The 23,195-nt window shown below is 45.3% G+C and overlaps 1 long non-coding RNA gene across 1 annotated transcript in view; it reads left to right on the plus strand.

Annotated features, from left to right (window-relative positions):
- Positions 1-17,383, plus strand: part of LOC144820018 (uncharacterized) — a 259,394-nt gene extending 242,011 nt beyond the window's left edge. Inside the window, exons 4-5 of the long non-coding RNA XR_013607673.1 lie at positions 16,587-16,672; positions 16,771-17,383. This is a non-coding gene — a long non-coding RNA (uncharacterized LOC144820018). The remainder of the gene's footprint in view (positions 1-16,586; positions 16,673-16,770) is intronic.
- Positions 17,384-23,195: the final 5,812 nt, after the last annotated feature.

Below are 23,195 nucleotides of genomic sequence, written 5' to 3' on the forward strand. Positions count from 1 at the left end.
ACACGTCGTAGCACAAAGGCCACATAAGGCAGGACCACATTGCACACAAAGACAACATGAGAACAGAAATGTCACAACAACCCCTATGAACATCAGAATCTTCCAACCCCAAGTCGATATCAGACCCCAAAACCATCCCAGAAGCGTCCAATTTCCTTCGTCCACGTGTATGGACTCCGAAATTTTGTGCAACTTAGAGATGGCTTGATAAACCGTTGGAGCGTTATCAGGTATGAATATGCAGCAGCTCGAATGGATGACTTTACAAACCCCACCTCTATCTGCTAGAACGATATCTAGAACCATACGGTTCTGCAACGTCATCAGTCTATCCGCCTGAACTTCGGCTGTCAAATTACCAAGGGCATTTGCAGTTATGTTGGCAGTTGATTCTACTACACGAGTTAACTGTCTCAGGTTCCTGCTATTAACCATCGGTCCCCAGAACGGTAGGAAACCCTTAAAGAAGTCTCCCGCTTCTTGTCCGGAAGTATCTTCTTTGCTAATCACACCTCTTACAATTCTATTTCTGTGATAATCAGAGGCCACAGTGAAAGTCGGAGGCAAAAGATTTGCAATATAGCAGGTACCCGAGAAGTCATGAGGTAACCACGTATAGGCTCGATCATAACATACAAAGTAAGTACCTTTGGCAGGCAGGAAGACAGGGGAGGAGAGCGTCGGTAAGACATACGTCTCGGTACAAGCACTCTCCCCAAACTGAGCTCTCGGATTTCGACCAAGACCTTTCAAGCAGAAATTACCAAGGTGAGGTACAATCCATATCGGTGGCGAGCTTTTAAGCTGCCTCTCACCCACTGATAAGCTGTACTCAGCTTCACTTAGTTCCTTATATGTTCGCACCTCTTCCTCTGGGATGAGCGATGCGTCAAAAATATCTCTATCTAAGTCTGCAATAGCTCTCGCCAGAGTCTTGTGGTATGGGCCAGGACCAGAGTTTGCTGAGCGTGGTTCTCGATGGGGGTAGGAATCTAGTGCGCTACGGAACATAGTTTGTAATGCTCGAGCTGACCCTTGTGCACTATAAGGCAGAACTAGGTACGGAATACCTTTATCCATAGTATGTGGCATTAACCCACACACCCAACAGTTGGTAGTGTTTACCACTAACTGATGCTGATGCAGGAGTTGTATAAAAGAGTTGTTTCTGAATTCCGCACGTCTGATTTGTTCGTGTTGAGGCAGAGGATAAAAGGAATGTGGAGAAACAGTAGATACGAAATATTGATCATGAGATGGAAGAGTAGGTGTAGCAGAAGACAATAAGAACTGAGACCCATAATATGTTCCTCCTACCAATAACATAGATATAGTCAGGAACAATATGACCACCTGTAAGAAAACCCATTTCGTATGAAATATTTTATGCACTGCAGATTTTTGCGCCAAAATTTCCTCCCTTTTCGACAGCTCAGACAATGATGTTTCCATCCCCTAATGACCGTCCGCGACGTTCTTGACGCACTTCGTTCTGAGTAGCGGTTATCAATTCCCAGGAGTTCCCAGAAATTGATAATAGAAACCAACCTTGTGTCGATAGCTGCTAAACAGAAGGAAGTACCCGCACGGCCTTACGGTCAACCTGGATGGTAGGTTCTAGGCTAGATAATGTTCTTGGCTGTACGAAAAAGAAGAAGATACACAATATATATATAATGTCCACTGTTTTCAGAGTAACGTAGAACCTATAAACAAAAAAAAATCTTTTTATTTATGGCTTGTTCGTGGACGAAGAAAATATCGGCTACTTCCAGGGCGAGTCTGATCTTCAAACAATGGATTGGACGGCAAAGGAGTGTTCAATTGTTCAGGCAATTGTTCAACAGTCAAATTTTCCAAGGTTGATGTGGAGGAAATTGTTTGAGAGGAGTCAGCAACGGTGTCAGATACAAGCCGAGCTTCGCTGAATGGAACGAAACGTTGCGGAGTGTCGGTCTCAGATGAAGAAAGACCTCTTCTCGTCCAAGTGTCCGACGGCAGAGGAAGCGGGACTCTTTTGGTGTGGGTAGCGTGTACCCAGTTCCGGCGTCCGTGTAGTCGAACCGCCGTCCTCGTAGCCAGCTGTACCTGAAACGGGCCCACAAATCTTGGTTCAAGGTTTCGTTTTCGTCCGTAGTTTTTAACAAGGACCCAGTCCCCTGGTTGAAGTCGATGACCAGGACCCTCTGTTTGTGACGGCAGAGACTCAAAGACCTGTTGATGAATCAAACTCAATTTAGCAGTCAGATCATAGAGATAATCAATCAACATAGGGTATTCAATTCTGTCAAATTCCTTTGGTCTTGGGACTCCCCATACATTAGCAGGACGACCGAAGACAATCTCATATGGGCTGAGCCCTACTCGAGAGTGTACAGTTGTTGCCCTGGTCGACAGGAGAGCCAGAGGCAAAGCGTCGGGCCATGATAAACCAGTTGTTGCCTGAATTTTAGCCAATTTCAGTTTTAAAGTGCCATTATATCCTTCCACCAATCCTGCTGATTGTGGATGATTTGCACTATGAAATTTTTGTACAATCCCTAAACCGCGGCACACACTCTTCATCACACTCCCAACAAACTCACTTCCGTTGTCCGACCATACGACCCGAGGCATTCCGTAGCGGGGAAAATACTCTTTGAGCAAAATTTTTGCCGTGGATAAAGCCGTATTATCCTTAAGGGGGTAGGCCTCAATCCACCTAGAAAATGCACACACCACAACCAACACATACTTCAAGCTATTACATCGGTCCATGTGGATAAAGTCCAACTGGATAACTTCGAAAGGGTACGTAGGAGGGGCAAAATGACCAGGTGGAGTGGGGGTGCCCTTACCAGGATTGTGCATCAAACACACCATACAATTCTTAACCACTCTCTCGGCGCACTTAGTAATCCCATCATTCTTCCATACATGAGACAACAACTTGCATATGCCTTTAGTGTTGATGTGTGCCATACCATGAGCCATTGTAACAACAGCGAGCACATACGCATCCGGTAACATCCATCTCTGCTTCTCTGATAAATCAACCCAACATCCATTCTCATCCAATCTTCCCGTGCTCTCTCTCCATTTAGTCCTTTCCGTCTCAGTGGCTTCATTCTGTATTCCTTTCACACTTACAAATGTGTCTTCACACATACCAGTCTCTGTTGGCCATCTCACTGAGCTCGTAACATACATTCTGTTCGTTAAATCTTTAGCCGTTTCTTTAGCCGTTTCATCTGCAAACGTATTTCCACGACCCACATCATCTGTTACTTTCTGATGTGCGCTACATTTGACTATGGCCACTTGTTTAGGCAATGTGAGTGCATCTAAAAGATCATTTACAAGCTGACCATGTTGAATCTTCGTGCCATGCGACGTAAGGAATCCTCTCTCTCTCCACAATCGTCCAAAACTATGTGCCACACCAAACGCGTACTGGCTATCTGTAAACACATTCACCCGCTTATCTTTAGACAATACACACGCTCTCGTCAAAGCGATTAACTCGGCAGCCTGAGCCGAATTCTGACTTAGTCTTTCGCTTTCCACAATCGTTCTCAATGTAACTACAGCATACGCAGTCGTCACATCACCGTTCGGCAACTTGAAACAAGAACCATCCACATACAAAGTACCATCGGGATCTGTCAATGGAGTATCTTTTAGGTCAATACGACCCTTAGTTTCCTCTTCAGTTCTGAGATAGCAGTCATGTACTGCTTCACCACTTGATTCTGTGTCGATCGGCAGCAATGTTGCTGGATTTAACACATTACATCGTTTTATCCGTATGTGACTGGCCAGCAACGTCAACTCATATCCAGACAATCTTGCGCTCGTCAGATGTTGAGTTTTCGTTCGATTCAATAGAGTGTCAACTGCATGCGGAACCATTACCGTGAGCATATTATTCATGACTAAACCTGCGGACTGTCGAATGGACGCCGCAGCTGCCGCTGTTGCCCTTAAACAACTTGGCAAGGCTCTTGCTACTGGGTCTAATGTCGAAGAAAAATAGGCACATGGGCGTTGCTTACCACCAAAAGGTTGTGTCAGGACACTCAACGCGCAACCATCCCTCTCGTGAACGTATAGTGTAAATGGCTTACTGTAGTCAGGAGTGCCCAACACAGGAGCCGAACACAACGCATCACGTAATTCAGAAAAACTTTTCTGACACTCTTCAGTCCAAGGCAATGGGGATGAAACATCCTTGCACGTAAGGGCTATCAATGGTTTCGCCAACAATGAAAAATGTGGAATCCATTGTCTGCAATAGGACGTAATACCTAAAAAGGCACGAACATCTCTCTGGGTTTTTGGCACAGTCATTCGGGAAATCGCTGCAATTCTCTCTGGGGTCAACCTTCTCCCTTCTTTTGACAATAAGTGACCTAGATAGGTTACTTCTTGACAACAATACTGTAGCTTTGAAGGCGATACCTTGTGGTGTAAGTCATGTAGATAGTGTAACAATGATACTGTAGCTGTTTTGCAAATAGCTTCTGTATCAGCTGCCACTAAAAGATCATCAACGTATTGAATTAAAGCTGCACCCGTTGGTAAAACAAAGGCATCAAGTTGACCTTTAAGTGCTTGGCTGTAGATTGACGGACTCTCACAGTAGCCCTGTGGAGCGCGTTTTAGCCTAAAACTGCGACCACCTAATGAGAATCCGAATAGGTCTCTGCTTTCCTCGGCAATCGGAATACTAAAGAAGGCATTCTTTAGATCGATCACCGTGAACCAGGATGCAGATGCCGGAATCATTGTTAGTAAGGCCGTAATGTCAGGAACCACAGGAAATTGTGCAACCACTATTTTATTTACCTCTCTCAAATCTATAACGAAACGATACACAGGAGGTTTAGTTGGGTCAGTTCGTTTCAGAATTGGCAATACAGGGCTGTTACACACGTTTCCACGAGTTTCTTCAACAACACCTTTTCCAATGAGATCATGAACGATTGCTAACAGCGCTCGTTCGCCCTCAAGAGAAATACGATATTGAGGTAAACGTGGTAATCGCGCATTTGGTTTCAATTGAATCACATAGGGTGGAATGTCTAACAGGCCCACATCGATGGGACCTGTGGCCCATAGGGACGCAGGGAGGGAACTCAATTCCTGTGGGAATTTATCGACCGATAAATACATGGGAGAGATCACTCTCCGTCCCAATGTAAGCTCCACTCCTTCGGGGGAACAATACAATGTTGCATATAATCGTTTCAACAAATCCAGGCCCAAAAGATTTTCACCACAACCTGTAGATAGAATCAGTGGAGCCGTTAGCTCAAGAGGACCAATCATAAGAGGCAAAGGACTAGAGACTGGGTTACTAACAGGGGCGCCAGAGAATCCAACGGAAACGTTCGTTAAGCCAGACAAAGGTGCGCCAGGGAGTTTCGAATGCATGATGGAACTTTTCGTCGCACCAGTGTCTAACAGAAAAGGCTCAACTACACCCGATGTAGCCACTGCAACGTAAGGCCCACTCTGATCGACCGGAACTGACACTACTCCCTCTCTTTGTCGTTGGCTGTCCTAGTAATGGTCATTTACAACAGTCTCATGCTCTACGTAATAATCGTCCACATTATACTGTGCAGATCGGACTGACCCTGCATTTCGCTGGTCAAAACAATTATTTGCATCTGATTGATTTTGATAACGATCACTCTGATTGTGGGATGAACCACGACCTCTACCTCGTGATGCCTGTTGGGGACCACTACCACGATTTCCTCGTGCTGACACACCATTTAGGCGGTCCCGTAAGGCAAGACAATCATATTTTAGGTGTCCCTCTTTCTTACAATATGCGCACTGATTATACCCAAGGGAAGATCTATAATCAAAATTGTCAGAACGCGGCTGTGTCCTATTGGGCTGTGCTCGTGGTCGATACTGCTGTTGTGAATCAGTTTGGTTTGATCGTGGAGGGTATGCTTGCTGTAACAAAACCTTCGTCTTGAGCTCCTTCGTTTTCTTCTCTACACGATCACTTTCTTCCTTTTCCCTATTCTCATAATACTGGGCTGTTGCTAGTATTTGCGCAGGGGTTGAAACTGCCCACGCACTCTCTGAATTTTTCAGTTTGTTGCTTAATTCAGGCAACAAATTCGACACAAATTTGTCAACAAATAACCGCTGGCCTCCCTCAGCTCCCATGTCCTGACCGCTGTGGTCGACAAATGCTTCCTCAAACCTTGTAAAGAAATCCGAGACACTCTCGTCTTTCTTTTGCTTACAAGCTGATAACTTATCCCAGTTCACCTTCATCGCTGGCATGAGAGTTTTCATGAGCGTAATTATTTTCTGAGGCAAATCCAAGATCAACTGGTCAGGTTTAGCCCCACCAACTTGTAGTCCATCAGCCGCTATCAATGCAGCCCAATCACCCCCTAATTCAACTGCGTGATTGGCTTGACGAATTTTAGCCCAAACTGGTTGCGGTACAACATTGCCAAACAACATGTCGATGTCGGCAAGGTTCATAATAGAAGCTTCCACCAGTTGTGATAACTCTTTATAATAACCAGCCGGATTTTTACGCGGATCGGGTAAGGATTGCTTCACTTGCAAAACTTCCGATCGTTTCCATGGAAGATGTATCCATACCCTTCGAAAATGCGGTAGAACCACAGGGTTTGCATTAGGATCACCAGGCACCCACAGTGGCGGAACCTCTCTCATGGGATATTGACCAGGAACCGCTTTCCAATTCTCGGTGGTATCATCTGAGGACACCCGAGAATGTGCTGTGGATCTAAACGCTAATAAGCGTTCCACGGCACGTCGTACATCGTCTCCTATAATCATACCGTTCGAAAAGTGACTCTGCAGTTCAATTATGTCGGACGGTACATTATCTACATCGTTATACCATTCTTCCCTCAAAAAGTTACACATCTCTTCAAACACGAATCTCTGCGTAGGCTCATTAAACTGAGAAAATGTATCAAAGACTACACGTGGAGTGTAATTAGCAGGATGTTTCATCCACCTATGTGCCATGGTTATTAACGTCTCTTTCTCCCTACCACTAGGGATCTGACTCCGTCTCTGAGGAGTTTCAGATGAATCAGATGAAAATAACGGACCAGAAAGAGGTGAATAAAGGGTAGCAACAGAGTTAGGAACACGCTTACGAACAGAAGGGGAAAGAAAAACAGGGGCAACAACACTGGAGGTGAAAGAAGGCATAGTAGGAACTGACAAGATAGTTGGAGTAGCAGAAACAACAGTCTGCGAAGGTACAGGTACAGGAGCAGTAGGAACAAGGACAGGTGGTGGAACAAACGTAGGGTTAACAGCGGGCTGACCCGCAGCCGCTGGAGCAACAAGGGGTACAACAGGAGGAGCTACAGGAGGAGTAGTACCCTGTACGTAAGGAGGTGGTGATTTCATCAAATATGATAACAAGGAATCCTCCTTCAAATCTTCTTCTTTCTTTTCTAGATTATTCGGTAAAACTGGGTAACATTTATCTATTTTCATATGATGCAATCTAGTAGAGATTTCCATTTCCTTTTCTTCTTTGTCCTGTTTACATTCTCGTATAGCTTGCATTATCGGAACGAACCCTTGCTTTTGATCCTTTTTAAGTTGTTTGATTTCTTTCTGTTTGGCCTCTTTACGCCATATCCGAAAGGAATCAAACATAGCTGGCCTAGCTTTCTTTAAAAATAATTTAGCCTCAAGATTATCTAAAATCGAAAGTTCAAAAGTTCCATGTGGTGGCCATCTAAGGTCACCGTCTTTCTTTGTATAGCGGACCCAGTAATCATTATATATTATAGGACCCACCCCATGTTGACTATAAAGATCATGTATCGGAGTTCCAACTGGAGGTATCGGACACGAGTCCTCCAACCGGGAATCCATTGCGCAACATTGGAAAATACGAAACAAACCACTATGGCTAGGCATCATGCACACTAACCTAGTATCAAACTTCAAGGATTACCGAAGCAATAAAACCTCGTGTAAGTCAAAACCCTCGGTTTTTGGCAATTGCAACTGTCAAATAATACTAAGAACCAATACTAAGAACCACAAATGCAATGGAACCATGCAATACAACAAAGCCTTAAGGCTACCACAAAGCTCGGAGAGCTAATCACAAAGCCTGATGAGGCTATTACAAAGCTCAGTGAGCTATTACAACAAAGCCTTAAAGGCTAACAACAAAGCTTTCAAAAAGCTAGAACAACCACTAAGGACTGGGAGCGACCCACAAATACTTAACTCAGAACTTCAATGGCGTCACCAGGAAGGCCCGTCTATCGTCTCGCTTGTACATAAGGTCTGCGCCGGGCGTCGAAGACAGGTCGACAGTCAGGGCATCGGTCCGTCGCAGCCGTCAGGAGGCGGGAATCTTCGCAGGGAAAAACTTCGGGCCACTTATTTCGACAACAGGATCGATGAAGCGGGGTGCACCTTCCCTCGGAGATTTCACACGAAGTTCCTCACGATCATCAGGCTTTGGACCGGTACCGCTGATGTCGCCCCACGTTGGGCGCCAACTGAAGGACTGGACTTTTAACAGTACCAGCGGTGCCAGGGAACAACACCTATAACCTTCATGGGATACCTGTTTCGGCGCACAAACTACAGAGACACGGGACACTTCCTTCGGCGTCAAAGATCAGTTTTTATTACTGCAGGGAAACAAGAGTCATAAGAAGTACATGGAGTAGTTCTGCGAGTCTGCTTCAATTTGAGTTTGTAGGTCGCTCTCTTTTATACAGAGTGTTACCATTGCATAACATGTGGACAAAAGATTACAATCCAGTTCCCACAGTAAACTTCAAAAAGGTCGCTTTCATGTGTTCAGAATCCCGGAACATGATTACAATAGCCATGCCGGTTCCCAACTGTAAAAGTACATCTTCCCACCATTAGGCACACCCATTAGAGTTGTAAATGACAAAGAAGAAGAGACAAGAGCAGCTGCAAGGAAGTCAGACATGTGTAGAGAAAAGAGTGTGGGGGTAATATCGGAAGCATGATCGTAGGATCAAAGAGTTGGATCCATCGCCTGCAAGGCTGTCACAATAAGCCGGCACGACCAGATTACCCTCAAGCTGAGCCATTTGCCTTTGCTGTGTCATTCCTCCGGCCATAAAGACGCATGAAAGGAATATGCGTCTTCCGCAAGGCTTGGGAACTAGAGGGTCAGGGGGCGAACAGTTACCTGCTCGCTGACTACGTGAGGGCAGGAAACAAAATGGATGCTGTATCTAAAATGGAACCCGAGGGTTCAGATGAAGAACGCCTAATATTAGACGAACCCTGGCAGGTAGTGTAGCGAAATTTCGCACACTTGCCGAACTCATCATTTGCGGTTCGTAGCTACCAAACTTATCCAAATTCGGCAATGCCCAGAACATCGTAATAATTTTTACGGAACCTCATCCCCCTCAGATTCATTACCTCCAACAATTCCTCTCTATCAACTGAGAGTTCTGGGGTGACCCACAAACGGCGCCAGTACATTAGGGGCTTAAGTTTTAATGAGACTGAGATTGCCATAAGCCCTAAGTCTAATCGGAGTGGGATTAGCGGAGTACTTTGTGGGAGATTCAACAAGTGTCTTAAAAAGTTGTTCTCTACCTGTGTTAAATTCACCGGACCAGAATGGCCCCATAATTCAGCCCCATCTGTAACCCCTCCCCGTGCTTGTACCTTGTAGATTCCAATGGCTGGGCTAATTGATTTCAGGGTGGACTTTAAAAAAACCTTCATAATCCCACCTGATGATTGAGACAGTTTTAAAGAAGATTTTTTAATGTGTTCGTCCCAATCCATTGCATCTGTAATGGTAATCCCCAAATTAACGAAAGAGGAAACTCTTTCGAGAGGTTTTCCATATAAAAGGGGATTAAGATGTGTACTATTGGAACTGTTGAATGCCATAAATTTGGTTTTCTGCAGGTTCATTTCTAGGCCTCTTTCTCTGCAAAAATCTTTGAATTTATTAAGAATCCTCTGTAGTCCCATCGGTGATTTAGATACTAACAAGGTATCATCGGCAAACATCATAGCCGGGATCAGTCGAGAGGCTAACTTTGGTGCATCAAGGTCTTTTTCGGCCAAAAGTGTGTCTATTAAACCATTAATATATAAACTAAAAAGAGTGGGAGCAAGGACACATTCCTGCCGGACACCACGCTTGATCGAAATAGGAGCAGTTAGCTCACCATCCTTGCCAAACCTAATTTGCGCGAAATTGTTCTCATGTAGCCGTTTAATGAGGTGGATTAAATATTCTGGGACCCCCAGCTCATATAAAACTGACCACAGCGTTCCCCTTGGGACCAGGTCAAAAGCTGACCTCAGGTCCACGAATACTAGGAAAAGACTACCGCCCTCCAGACAGACAGTTTTCCTGTACAACAACTGTAATCTAAGTACTTGGTCCAGGGTGGATAATTTTTCCCTGAATCCAACCTGCAAGGGGGACAAAATCGCCTGTTCTTCCATCCAGGTTTGTAGCCTGAGTAGAAGAATTTGCGCAAAGATTTTTTGAGAAATATCAATCAGGCTGATAAGCCTGTAGTTGGTTGGCAGGAGTGGAGAGCCTTTTTTGAAGATTGGGATTATTTCTGCACCAAGCCAACTGGATAGGATTCCCATGCCCTGCAATATTGCATTGAAAAGGACCCAAAAGTATGGGTCCCAGACAGCTGTCTCGCTGCGAAACAAATCCCCCGGGATTTTATCTAGGCCTGACGCTTTACCTGGGGCTATTCTCATCAAGGCTCTCTTAATTTCAATTAGACTTATACTAATACTAGTGCTGCAGTCGGGGAGGTAATCGATACACTCTGGGCACGAGAGAGAGGCGTCCCTAGAGTAACATCCTACTGATGGATCATCTGGCAGCGGGGCTTCCTTGGAATAGAGGGTTTGGAAGTGTCCCCGCCAGACCTCTTCACCCAAATTCGGTTCTACCGTTGTCTTGGGACCAGAGCTGTCAGAATTGACAACCCCCCAAAAGGTTCTCATATCCCTGTCCCAAAGGGAAGTTCTCAGTGCATCCGACCGCTCCGTTTCCAACCCCTTTTCGGCTTCAGAAATTGCCACCTTATATACCTTCCTTGCTATTTTAGTTTTCGGGCGATCATTAATCTTAATTATTACAATTAAAGCTTTTTAGCCGTACAGCACTGGTCGTTGAACCAAGTGTGGGAGGTCTTCCTAGGTAGGTGATTTTTCCTTTTTTTTGGGAAAAAAAAGTCAAGGATACTTCACTTAATTTTACATGCTTTTTTGCCACCATCTCTAAGTCAAGACCTTTCCCACTTGTGGCCATTAAATTAGATGCCACCATAAGGACAGGTATTAAAGCTTCATACAAGGTGCTCAATTTATCCTCTGAGTAACAGAAATGAGACCATCTCACTCTTCTCCTACAATTAGAAAGGGTCAGTTTTATATCACTAGGATCAGCCCGGGGTAGCAATTTCCCATGATTGAATGATTTGATTTCTAAAACTAATGCATGGTGGTCACTTTCCAGTCGTGGAACAATTTTAAAATCAACGAGCCTATTCCAGGATTTTGAATCAATTACGATGTAGTCTAATAAAGAGCCATGGTCTTTTCTATAAAAGGTGTAACTACTGGATGAATCGGACAATGTTCTCCCATTACATGCTCTTAACGAGTGCATGAGAACTAAAGAATTCATCTGAATTGCCAGAGGGGACCATTTTTTGACCGGAGGACATCTTGTCTCCGGAATCGCCCAAAATTTGTCCTCGTCAGAAAGAGAATCTGGAAGAATTCCCTACAGAGGCTCAAAATGACAATTGAAGTCCCCTCCTAAGATTACCATATGATTGGCAGCAATGGAGCCTAAAAATACCGTTAATTCTTCCAGAGTAACTGACTCTTTACCCATGGGCGAGGGTCTTGAATAGACATTAATAAGAGCTACAGAGATCTTAGATGGAAACTGGAGTATGACACACAATATATCTTTAGAACCTGTGTCCATCTACTTAGCCATACAATCTAGGTGAACTCCCACCCATATACTTAAGCCTCCAGATGGTCTCCCTTTACCCCCAGACAATGCGGGTATATAAAAGGTTGCAAACCCTGACTTTAAAACCTCCCATATTGCCCATATTTCCTGGAATATGCAGATCTCATGTTTGCTAACAAATGAATCCCAGTACGGGTCATCTAACTTGCTTGTTAGACCAGCAATGTTCCATACAAGGACCCTTGATATGTGACAATTGGGGGGTTTTTGTTTCTTGCCAGGTAAAGTGGAAAGTTGTAGGGGGTAGGGGTAATCCCTAAGGGTATCATGCTGCGGGGTGCCAACACAAGGGTGGGAACAACCAGAGGAGCCGCTCATGCTCTCAGAGGTTGCATCCTCACCCCTTGGGTAGCTAGTAATTATAGCATCAGCCTGTGTCTGGTTCTCAAGTAGGGAAATACTATTAGGTGCCTTGACTATGGGGTAGTGTTCATTTAGTCAATCCACTCTGTCAAGGCAACAGAACCTGTTTCCAGTCGGGATAGTGAAACTCGGTTGCTTTTGCCAATGGGGGGTTAAGGGGGGAGGGCACCATTAGGTTGTGCAGATCTCCATTGCAACTTTTGTTGCCATAGGTCCTGAGGGGGCCAATTGGGGGGGTAAAAATAGCCTAAGGGAAGTAATGATATTCCACCCTTGTCCCTCCCATACTTTCCAGCTAAAACTCTTTGGGTCACCTGAGCATTTCTAAAAATGATGATTATGCAGTCACCATGTATGTCGTTGCGCTGTCTGCCAATCTAACCGACCCTACGAGTAGTTAATATCTCATCCACAAATTCGTGGGTAAAAGAAATGTTGTTTACAAGCCAGTGAACACATTTATTTTTTAACCCCTAGTGGGATTCGGAGTAACCCCTTTTAAGTTCAGGAGTACCAGCAAGGATAAGTACATATGGGGTTGCAGCGAGGGGTAAATTAATGACTAGGGGGGAAGGTATTTGGACTTGTCATGGTTTATAAACTCTTCACCCCGTACCTGTCTGTTTTTTATTTTTGAATCTCCTAAAACCCCCCTCAATATAGGCAAGGGTTTTTTTGAAATTGCGTTAGCCTGGGGGGATCCTGCCCCACCACCTCTATTTGCCTCCAAGGCTAAACATCCCCCGCTAGATGTTGGAAGCTGTGCTTGCACAGGAGTAGGTGGGTGTACAGTAGCCAAGTTAGTACCAGAGGGGGGGGGTGGGGATTAATCCTGGAGTCTAGACCAGGAATTCTATCAGTTGTTCCCCTTAGCTTAGCCCAGTTACTAAACATAGTTGCCAGCCCGTTAATTCAATCCTGGAGAGGTCTTAATTCATCCTTTACAATAACCCTCATTTGAATCTGTAGATCAACCACCAGTTTTGTAACCCACGGGGGCTGATTATTTAGGGGGTCTATGCTCTTGTCTGGAGTCTCCCCCCCAGGGGTTTCGATATCAGAAGTTCTGACAATCAGCTTTTTCCTTCTTGTTATGGCATTCGCTTTGGGAATAGGTTTGGATTTACGTTTCCTTCCCTGTTGGATCGGCGTAATTGACCTGCATTGATCTGGACTTGTTGGTTCAATGAGTAGTGGTTGGTCACAGAAGGACTCTGATACTGGGGGCCCTGTTGATTGAGGGGGACTGGGTTCAGGGGATGCTATAACCAAATTTGGGGTCATGGATAAGCGTCTGCAGGGAGTTGTAGTTCTCGTTCCGCAATGGTCGTTCACCTCACGGCTTCTCAGAGTGGACCCAGCCGTTCCCCTCACAGAGCTGCACCAGGTAAGTGAGCCGTTCCCCTCACGGCAACAGGAGATGGACGGAAAATATGGTCTTTAGCATCCCGCGCTGCGGAGTGAACAAGTTGCCTAAGTAGCGCTCCGGGCGCAGACTGGTGCGTCCGCAGTGCGCCGCCAGTCACAGGGTGCTGCCGGGAGTTGTCGTTCTCATTCCGCGATGGCCGTTCACCCCACAGCGTCTCAGAGTAGACCCAGCGGTTCCCCTCACGGCGCTGCACCAGGTAAGTGAGCCGTTCCCCTCACGGCAACAGGAGATGGAGGGAAAATATGGTCTTTTGCGTCCTGATTAACACATTTCTGTCCTAGGACCCACAGACATTATTCCGGGCACTGAGATAGCTCATTGTCTGGTTTTTTAGCTCTTGTTATGTTCTTATTTAGTCCTTTTTCTGATTTACACCATATACTGTCAGTATGTATGTTTGTTGGTTGTTCTACCTGTTTCATTTTGCCCAGTCATTTGTAAGTTCCCTGATACCCTTTATGATAACGTTTGTGCTATGTACAACTTTATAAATAAATACATAAAAAGGGCTGGTATGTGTGACACTGAGAGCTACCTCCCTGGGTGCTGTGTGGACATGTTTGATTAACATAGTAAGTCAACATATGTTTGTGTGGCATGCACTACCATCACAGGACAACCCTTTTGCTACATGAGGCACTGTAACATGGATGACAATCTACATATCATTGTATGTGTTGTGTGACAGGGCAGATTGTAGCCAAGCAGTTGATTTACTTTTCTAAATATCAGCAACAGTAACCCACTATCTATACTGTCTATGTCTCAAATGTGCAATAGGCCTTACAGTGTAAGCCACACTATTTGAAAAGTGTCAACGGACCTGTGTAAGTAAAGCGGCTCTCATTGTTGACAGACACACATTAAAATTGTTGTATAATGGAAAGAAGCATCAGGTCAGGGGATCACCCCAGTCACCATGCCTCATAATATCAATGTAACATCTATCAGGGCTACTAGTGGGACAGATCACTCTTTCTGAGAACATCCATGGATCACAAGGTCTACAGGAACATTACTCTGTGTATCATCTCACCTGCCACAGTAACTATGGCCCAGTCTGCGCCATAGCCCAGACTGCCCACATATTAATATGAGGCGGCCTTGCTCTCTGCAGGTTGAAGCTACTTATCCCACACAAATCTCAGTTTTCTATCCAATTCATGGCAGAAAATTCAAAATTCAGTCCATTCCATATGTGAATATATGTATGTTTGGTACTATGAAGGGGTGTGCAAGGTATAGCTACCTCTGAGCCAACTGTTTCACAAAGTCTGATATTGACTCAGTGATAAGTGGGACAGTATTCTAGGCTAACATCATCCCCAAATCCTTCTAACAGTATACAGACATGGCTCATGGTGTGAATCCATATATATTCCACATTCACATAAACCATGTCAATTCTTCAGGACTCGTTGTAGCTACTGTAATCAGAGCCGCATTGTAGCCTAGGGAAAAGGAAAGAAAAAAGTTGGACAGAGTGAATAACTGTTTTTGAAATAGTTACCTGTTCCTTTTGTGAGCCACAGAGCTGAGAATACAGGGGAAGGAACACATCTACCAGGGTCTCCCGCTCCTCCGAAAAAGAGCAGCTAAAATGGGGGAGGTCTTGATAGCAGCAGCGTCAGGAGGCAAGTGAGCTATTTTCCAACCGCTGTGTACGTACACACCACGTACGCCGTCATCAGAGTCGCCGAACACAGCCATTGGCCTGCAACCGTCACTATTCTCAAACTTAGCCAATGGTGTGATCGCCATGTAAGCTACCACCCACTGCATGGTCTACTACCACTGGTGAACAACGTTCGACATGTCCTAATAGCATGGTCATGCAGATGCCATGTTAGTGGTTAGGAAAACTCTACATAGGCCAAATGTGCGCTGCACAGTGTAAACCGCTGTTGGCAGGGTTTTCACATTACATGTTCTGCTACCCTCATTATAGTGGACATTTCCATTGCTCTGATTTGATGATGTACATAGTTCAGTTACAGACGTGTGAAGGGCACCTTGGAGATTACTGGTGGATGTTGAAGATTTTACAATGATAATGCAAAATGTGTAGTGCTTCATGAAGCACTGCTGTTCAGGCACATGACTTATGCCTTACCCTTCACATATGTCCATGTGCACACTGTGACAAAATTACATTTGTGTGTTATTCCTTACATGGGTACCCTGGGAAAGGGAGGAGATGCCAGACACTTGTGTACCGCCCTTTTCCAGACCTACACACCATGGAAGAACATTACGTCATCACCAAATTTTTATTAAATGGGCAAACAACCTTGGATCTATGTCATCAGTTGGAGCCTGACCTGCAACCTCACATAAAATATTCCTACATCAATACCTCCACTAGTAAAACTCATGCCAATTATGCATTGTTTTGGCCACAGGCTCATTTAAATTCACTGTTGCTATTTCTGGTGGAATGTCACAAATGATGTTCAGGCTGGTCCTCACAGAGGTGCTTACATCAATGTTGAAACATGTGGGTAGCTGAGTCCAGTTCTCCAGATGTGAGGATTTAGCCTCTGTAAAGGTCAGATTTCTATGGATTTGGACACACCCCACATGTGATTGGATCTATTGATGGCACCCATATTGGCTTAGTACCACCCCACAAAAGGGAGCAAGTCTACTGTAAAAGGAAGCATTACTTTTGTATCAATGTGCAAGAAGTCTGCCTAGCGAATTTGTACATTTCCAACATCTGTGTGTGGTTCCCAGGATCCACCCATGATGCCTACATACTGCAGACCAGCACCATATCACAGCTGAAGTCACAACTACTAGCGAAGAGGGCCTGGTTGTAGGTAAGTGTGATCTGTGCTGAATGTGTGTGAGAAATGTCAAGTAGTAAGATTTGAAAATGTGTAACTAAATGTTGCCCTTCTGTCTTTCTTCCATCTAGGAGACTCAGAATATCTCAACCAGCCATGGTTGTTGGCATAGCTGAGGAATCCTACAACGCCAGAGGAATGAGTGCTTTGGAAGAACTCAGTGGGCAGTGGAGAGGGCTTTTGTCTCCTGAAAGCCAGATTCAGACCGGACGGAGCTGACTTGCATCAGGATCTCATCCAGAACTACTTCTCCTGAGTATAAGTATGATGTGAGATGTTCTGATTTTGTTTAGTCTTGCAACTCTTGTAGTGATGTGAGAAGGATGTTCATGCAACGTACAAGGAACATATAGCTCTGGCAATTTCTGAGGAAAGGTGTTTATTTTGTAAGTGTAGCGTTATTCATCTGTAAATTTTGTTTTGTAACCCTGTGAGCAAAATATTCACTCTGATGGCTATCCTATCCGACATTTCTATTTTTTTTCTGAGAGGAGTCTGCCGGATTCAGGACCCACAAATGTGTGGCTCTACTCTAATGATTTCATCCACCATGACTGTCAACTCTTGCTCAGTGAAGGTTTTTTTTAACAGGCATGGCAAAACTTACAATAATGTGAGTGAGTACGTGAATGAAGAACAAACAAGGGCTATAGGTAAAAAGGTGTCAAAATAAATGTTTTATAGATGGTGGAGAGTGCTGCAGGGAAAGATGAAAATGTGTCACAGTAAAAATGTCTGTCTGTCTGTCTTGCTGTGCTGCAGTTAGGAAACGAAGGATGCTGGTCAGGAATGGGGTGTGTTTTATGGTTTGATTTGCAGGTGTGACCACATGCCAAAGCACATCAGGTGTTTAGATTTTCCGTCCATCCAATGGTGATTGTTTTGTATTTTTTTTGGGTCGCGTACTGCAGCAGTCAACCACTCTTGGGTTACTGTCATTGGTTGAGCACTGCTGTGAGACCGCGAGTATGACAGTATAGTCGTAATACACTTGTTCGGTGGACCGTAGATCTTGCGGAGTCATTGGATGCACCGCCCTCATTGATGACCGCCGTGATAGATCCCTTGCCGCAGTTGGCATTTCAGACAGCAGAATCCGTAATACAGTGGGCAGTAGATCACCTGCACAGCGGTGGCATGAGCGATGTGGATGCGGTTCTCGGGTGGTCGGTCCACCAAACATGTAATAAAGCCCTTAAATATTGTAACTCAATATTTAAAAAATACATAAAACCAAAATAAAACTATAAATATTCAGATGAATTAAAGAAAAACAAATGAATGTATTAAATTAAATAATATAATCAATCATACAATTCAAATTATAGGGCTGCGGTCGGACCATATTATGATGCTGGGGGGTGGAGGGACCGACCAGCGCTTCCAATGGGCTCGAGGAGCCTGTCAGACCATCGGTCAGAGTGTAATACCCAACAATAAAGGCAATGCCTGCTCATGCACTTGCAGTAGGGATTACGATGTCCCTTTCAGACAGCCTTTCATTGGAGTCCGACATCATAGAAAGGCTGTCGGAAACAGACTTTTGGGACCCCTAGTAGCGCCCTTGTCCCCCCCATGGCCTCCACTATAAGTTATGTCGGGCACCTGCAGTGCCACCCCAAACATGCATACCTCACGTGTCAGGCACAACATGGTGCCTGGCACATGGAATATGGATGCTTGAAAACATAAATTTTTGCAATCCTGCTTGTGCCGCAGCCCTTTTCTGGACGCAACACAAGCCGCAAAGGAAAAATTGATTTTCTGACCACCTCCTGGGCAGTAGCATCCTAATTTGTTTGTTAGAACTGCAGACTACTAGTTGAGCAGCTTCCATTCTGAAACAATGTCAGTTGGGCACACGTCTGAACGGCATCACAATAAGGCCCAAAATATTCATATGGAATTTTTAATATTTCATACACAAATTATGTTAAAAGATTTGACATAATTGATTTCTAACAGTAAACATTTTAAATATTGTGATTAATTTTTTTTAATGTAATTCCAATTTAGTTTTAAAAATCTTTTAAAATATATAACTTACCTTATACATTTTCAACATTTATTAAAAAAAATGCACACAATGGTGCATATTTTAGGAAATATTAGAAAATATTTCCATAAATGTAAAAGCTTTATTATAGTTAAAATTAAATAAAATAATTTTGTCAACATTGAAAAAATATATAGTGAACAATTTAATTAACAAATCATATATTTTATAAAACAATAAAATACAAGCAAATTATTATTCAATGATTATAATAATCTCCCCTTCCTTTTCCCCTAAAAACCTAACATTCAGGGCCTATAACATAAGTACCTATACATTAAGTATAAAAATTATTAAAATGTATAACAAATAAGGTGTACATGTGTACAAATAATAACAGAAATTTCAAAATATAAAAACACAAAAATATACATATATTTTCAAAATCAACACATTACAAATACTTAAAATTAACCCATTAAACCAATATTATATAGAAGTATGTTTTCTTACTCTGAGCAGAGAAACCAAAGCACAATACATCCTAGATGAAGGCACTTGAAGGCTCCAACTGAACAAGAACAATGAAAAGAAACACCTTCAATAATAACTTCAGTTTCTAGCAGAGAAGAAACTGAAAGTAAACAATTGATGGGAAGGGATAAATCCTTCTGCAAATCTGATCATTCGTTCAACAAAGACTGTAAATTGGCAAAGACATCTCTAATATGATCCATTGGGATCACAGATAGGTTGTCATTTTCAGGCACCGCTGCAAAGAGTTAGTTGTTGCTGGGCATTCTTAAAATCTGTGTTTTTTTTAGTTTAATTGAGCACTTCTTTTTATCTGGGACCTTTCATGGGACCTATTCCTTTTTAGGGCTCGCCTGCTGATGCGCTTCAGCGCATAGCTGGCGAAGCTCTATAGGGGCTTATCCAGTGTTTATCCACTGGCGATTCCACTGGCGATTCCTTCAAGTGCATGTGCTTTTTAGGTCATTGCGCTTGCGCAAGCCCTAAAAAGCGCGTGCACAATGCCACCAGCCGCCTGCCTGCCTGCCTCGCATTACCACATCAAAGGCAGCCCTCCGAGCGCATTTCTCACCCCCTAATTATTCACGGCCGGCCGGCAGGCACATCAAAGGCTGCTGCTGCCGTGACTCGCATTTCTCCTCCCTCCTCCCCTATCACTGCCCAGGCCGGCCGTACTTTCTCTTTACAAGGGCGCCCATTCCTGAATCACTTGAAATCTCTCCACATTATTTGCATTTTGTTAATTAAAAAAATTAACTTCAACACAGCGTTGCACATTTTTCTCGACTTCGGAAGGATGAGTCCCAATCTCATTTGTACAAAGTGTTGTAATGGGATTATTGGAGAGTTAGAGAAACGTGCTCACAAGTTACATTTTTATGCAAATCATCTGAGTAAATAAACAATAGCATGGTGCCGTTTGCGTCCTTGACTTGATCTGGTTTTTATTTTTATTTTGCTATTATTCTCACAAAGGCTAAGAAGGTCTGCCTACTTTAGTATTAAGTGCTATACGTCGCATAAGCAACAGCTAACCATTCACTCACCCACGCAACGCCACTCACCCATGCAACGCCACTCACCCACGCAACGCCACTCACCCACGCAACGCCACTCACCCACGCAACGCCACTCACCCACGCAACGCCACTCACCCACGCAACGCCACTCACCCACGCAACGCCACTCACACACGCAACGCCACTCACACACGCAACGCCACACACGCAACGCCACACACACACGCAACGCCACACACACACGCAACGCCACACACACATGCAACGCCACACACACATGCAACGCCACACACACATGCAACGCCACACACACATGCAACGCCACTCACACATGCAACGCCACTCACACATGCAACGCCACTCAACCACGCAACGCCACTCACACACGCAACGCCACTCAACCACGCAACGCCACTCACCCACGCAACGCCACTCAGCCACGCAACGCCACTCAGCCACGCAACGCCACTCAGCCACGCAACGCCACTCAGCCACGCAACGCCACTCAGCCACGCAACGCCACTCAGCCACGCAACGCCACTCAGCACACGCAACGCCACTCACACACGCAACGCCACTCACACACGCAACGCCACTCACACACGCAACGCCACTCACACACGCAACGCCACACACACACGCAACGCCACACACACACGCAACGCCACACACACACGCAACGCCACACACACACACGCAACGCCACTCACACATGCAACGCCACTCACACATGCAACGCCACTCACACATGCAACGCCACTCACCCATGCAACGCCACTCACCCACGCAACGCCACTCACCCACGCAACGCCACTCACCCACGCAACGCCACTCACCCACGCAACGCCACTCACCCACGCAACGCCACTCACCCACGCAACGCCACTCACCCACGCAACGCCACTCACCCACGCAACGCCACTCAGCCACGCAACGCCACACACACACGCAACGCCACACACACACGCAACGCCACACACACGCAACGCCACACACACACGCAACGCCACTCACACATGCAACGCCACTCACACACGCAACGCCACTCACACACGCAACGCCACTCACACACGCAACGCCACTCACACACGCAACGCCACTCACACACGCAACGCCACTCACACACGCAACGCCACTCACACACGCAACGCCACTCACCCACGCAACGCCACTCACCCACGCAACGCCACTCACCCACGCAACGCCACTCACCCACGCAACGCCACTCACCCACGCAACGCCACACACCCACGCAACGCCACACACCCACGCAACGCCACTCACCCACGCAACGCCACACACCCACGCAACGCCACACACCCACGCAACGCCACACACACACGCAACGCCACACACACACGCAACGCCACACACACACGCAACGCCACTCACCCACGCAACGCCACTCACCCACGCAACGCCACTCACCCACGCAACGCCACTCACCCACGCAACGCCACTCACCCACGCAACGCCACTCACCCACGCAACGCCACTCACCCACGCAACGCCGCTCACCCACGCAACGCCGCTCACCCACGCAACGCCGCTCAGCCACGCAACGCCACTGACCCACGCAACGCCACTCACCCACGCAACGCCACTCACCCACGCAACGCCACTCATCCACGCAACGCCACTCATCCACGCAACGCCACTCATCTATATGCAAAACGAAAAATGTCAAACTCTTCTATTGCGAGACCTATTGCATTTTCAATGCTTGTTTATTTTGCACTTTGATGAAGCAAAGAGCATGTGTTCATGTGCGCACTCCAAGGTTGCTGGACGGCCATTTTGTGGCGCTGAGGTTCAACACGTACAGCCCTATTTAGAGTGGCTGTGGCGCGGACGTGCCGACGCGTGCAGTGGGCAATGCGCAGGCATGCCAAAGACACACCTAAGGCAAGGTTGTCTTCTCCCGTCCATGCCCGAGTGGACCCAGGGACCTGGAAACATGGTTCTTTTCAGTCAAAAAGGCTGATGTATACCCCCAACCAACTTACAGCACTTCCACCTATTTGTTTGGAAGGTTGCCAGACCTCCTTAGACCTATTGTTAAGCCTGTTTTTTGGAACGTGCTGCACTTTTCTAGCTCAGTTTGATGACATTATCCATAATGAACTATCAGGTGATGCTGACCCATGCCATACCACAATGCTTCTCAGTAGCAGATTTAGGAACGTATTTCACTTTTATAGTCTCAATTGCCATTCTTGTCCTGGCCATCAGCAGCAATTATTCACCTTTATGTTGGAAAAACCCCTTGACACCCTAATCTTAACGGAGACATGGCTTCATGAGGCATCTCAACCTGTTGTAATTGTTACTCTTCCTCCAAATTACTCCATTGTAAGAAGAGATAGAAAGGGCAAGACAGTGGCGGGATCACTATTATCTTCAAGGATAAATATAAATGTAAATAGGAAGAACTTCTCATCCAGTGTGTGAGGTTTTGTTCTTTTCACTCTGCCCCACACATAATCTTACGAAACCTGGGGCATTGATCTACTGGCCTCAAGGGTATGCCAGGAATCGGTGCACTGCTATTCCAGACCTATTTCCCTATATCCTCAAGTGTGTCAATTTTACTCTGCTGAGAGACCTCAATATCCATTTAGAAGATCCCACATGTAGCCACATCTCTCACAGAGGATTTGACAGTGTTGAATTTGGCCTTTGCAATTCAGCTCCTGCTCATGAGGATGTCCACCTCTTGGATTCTATTTTTTCCAGTATGAAGGACTTCTCTAAAGATAACCCATACAGCTTCTTCGGTTGGATCACCTTGCTCTACTATATGCTATTAGGAGCACTGCACTTCCTTCTGTGGCAACATCCAAATCAGTAATTAAGTATAGGAACTGGTCCAAATGGAATGTCCCTGTCTTGATCTCCCAACTCCGAAGCACCAAACAAGATCTAAACCAGATTGTTGAAGCTGATC

Source organism: Lissotriton helveticus, chromosome 2_1 (assembly GCF_964261635.1).
Source record: "Lissotriton helveticus chromosome 2_1, aLisHel1.1, whole genome shotgun sequence".
NCBI classification, from domain to species: Eukaryota; Metazoa; Chordata; class Amphibia; order Caudata; family Salamandridae; genus Lissotriton; species Lissotriton helveticus.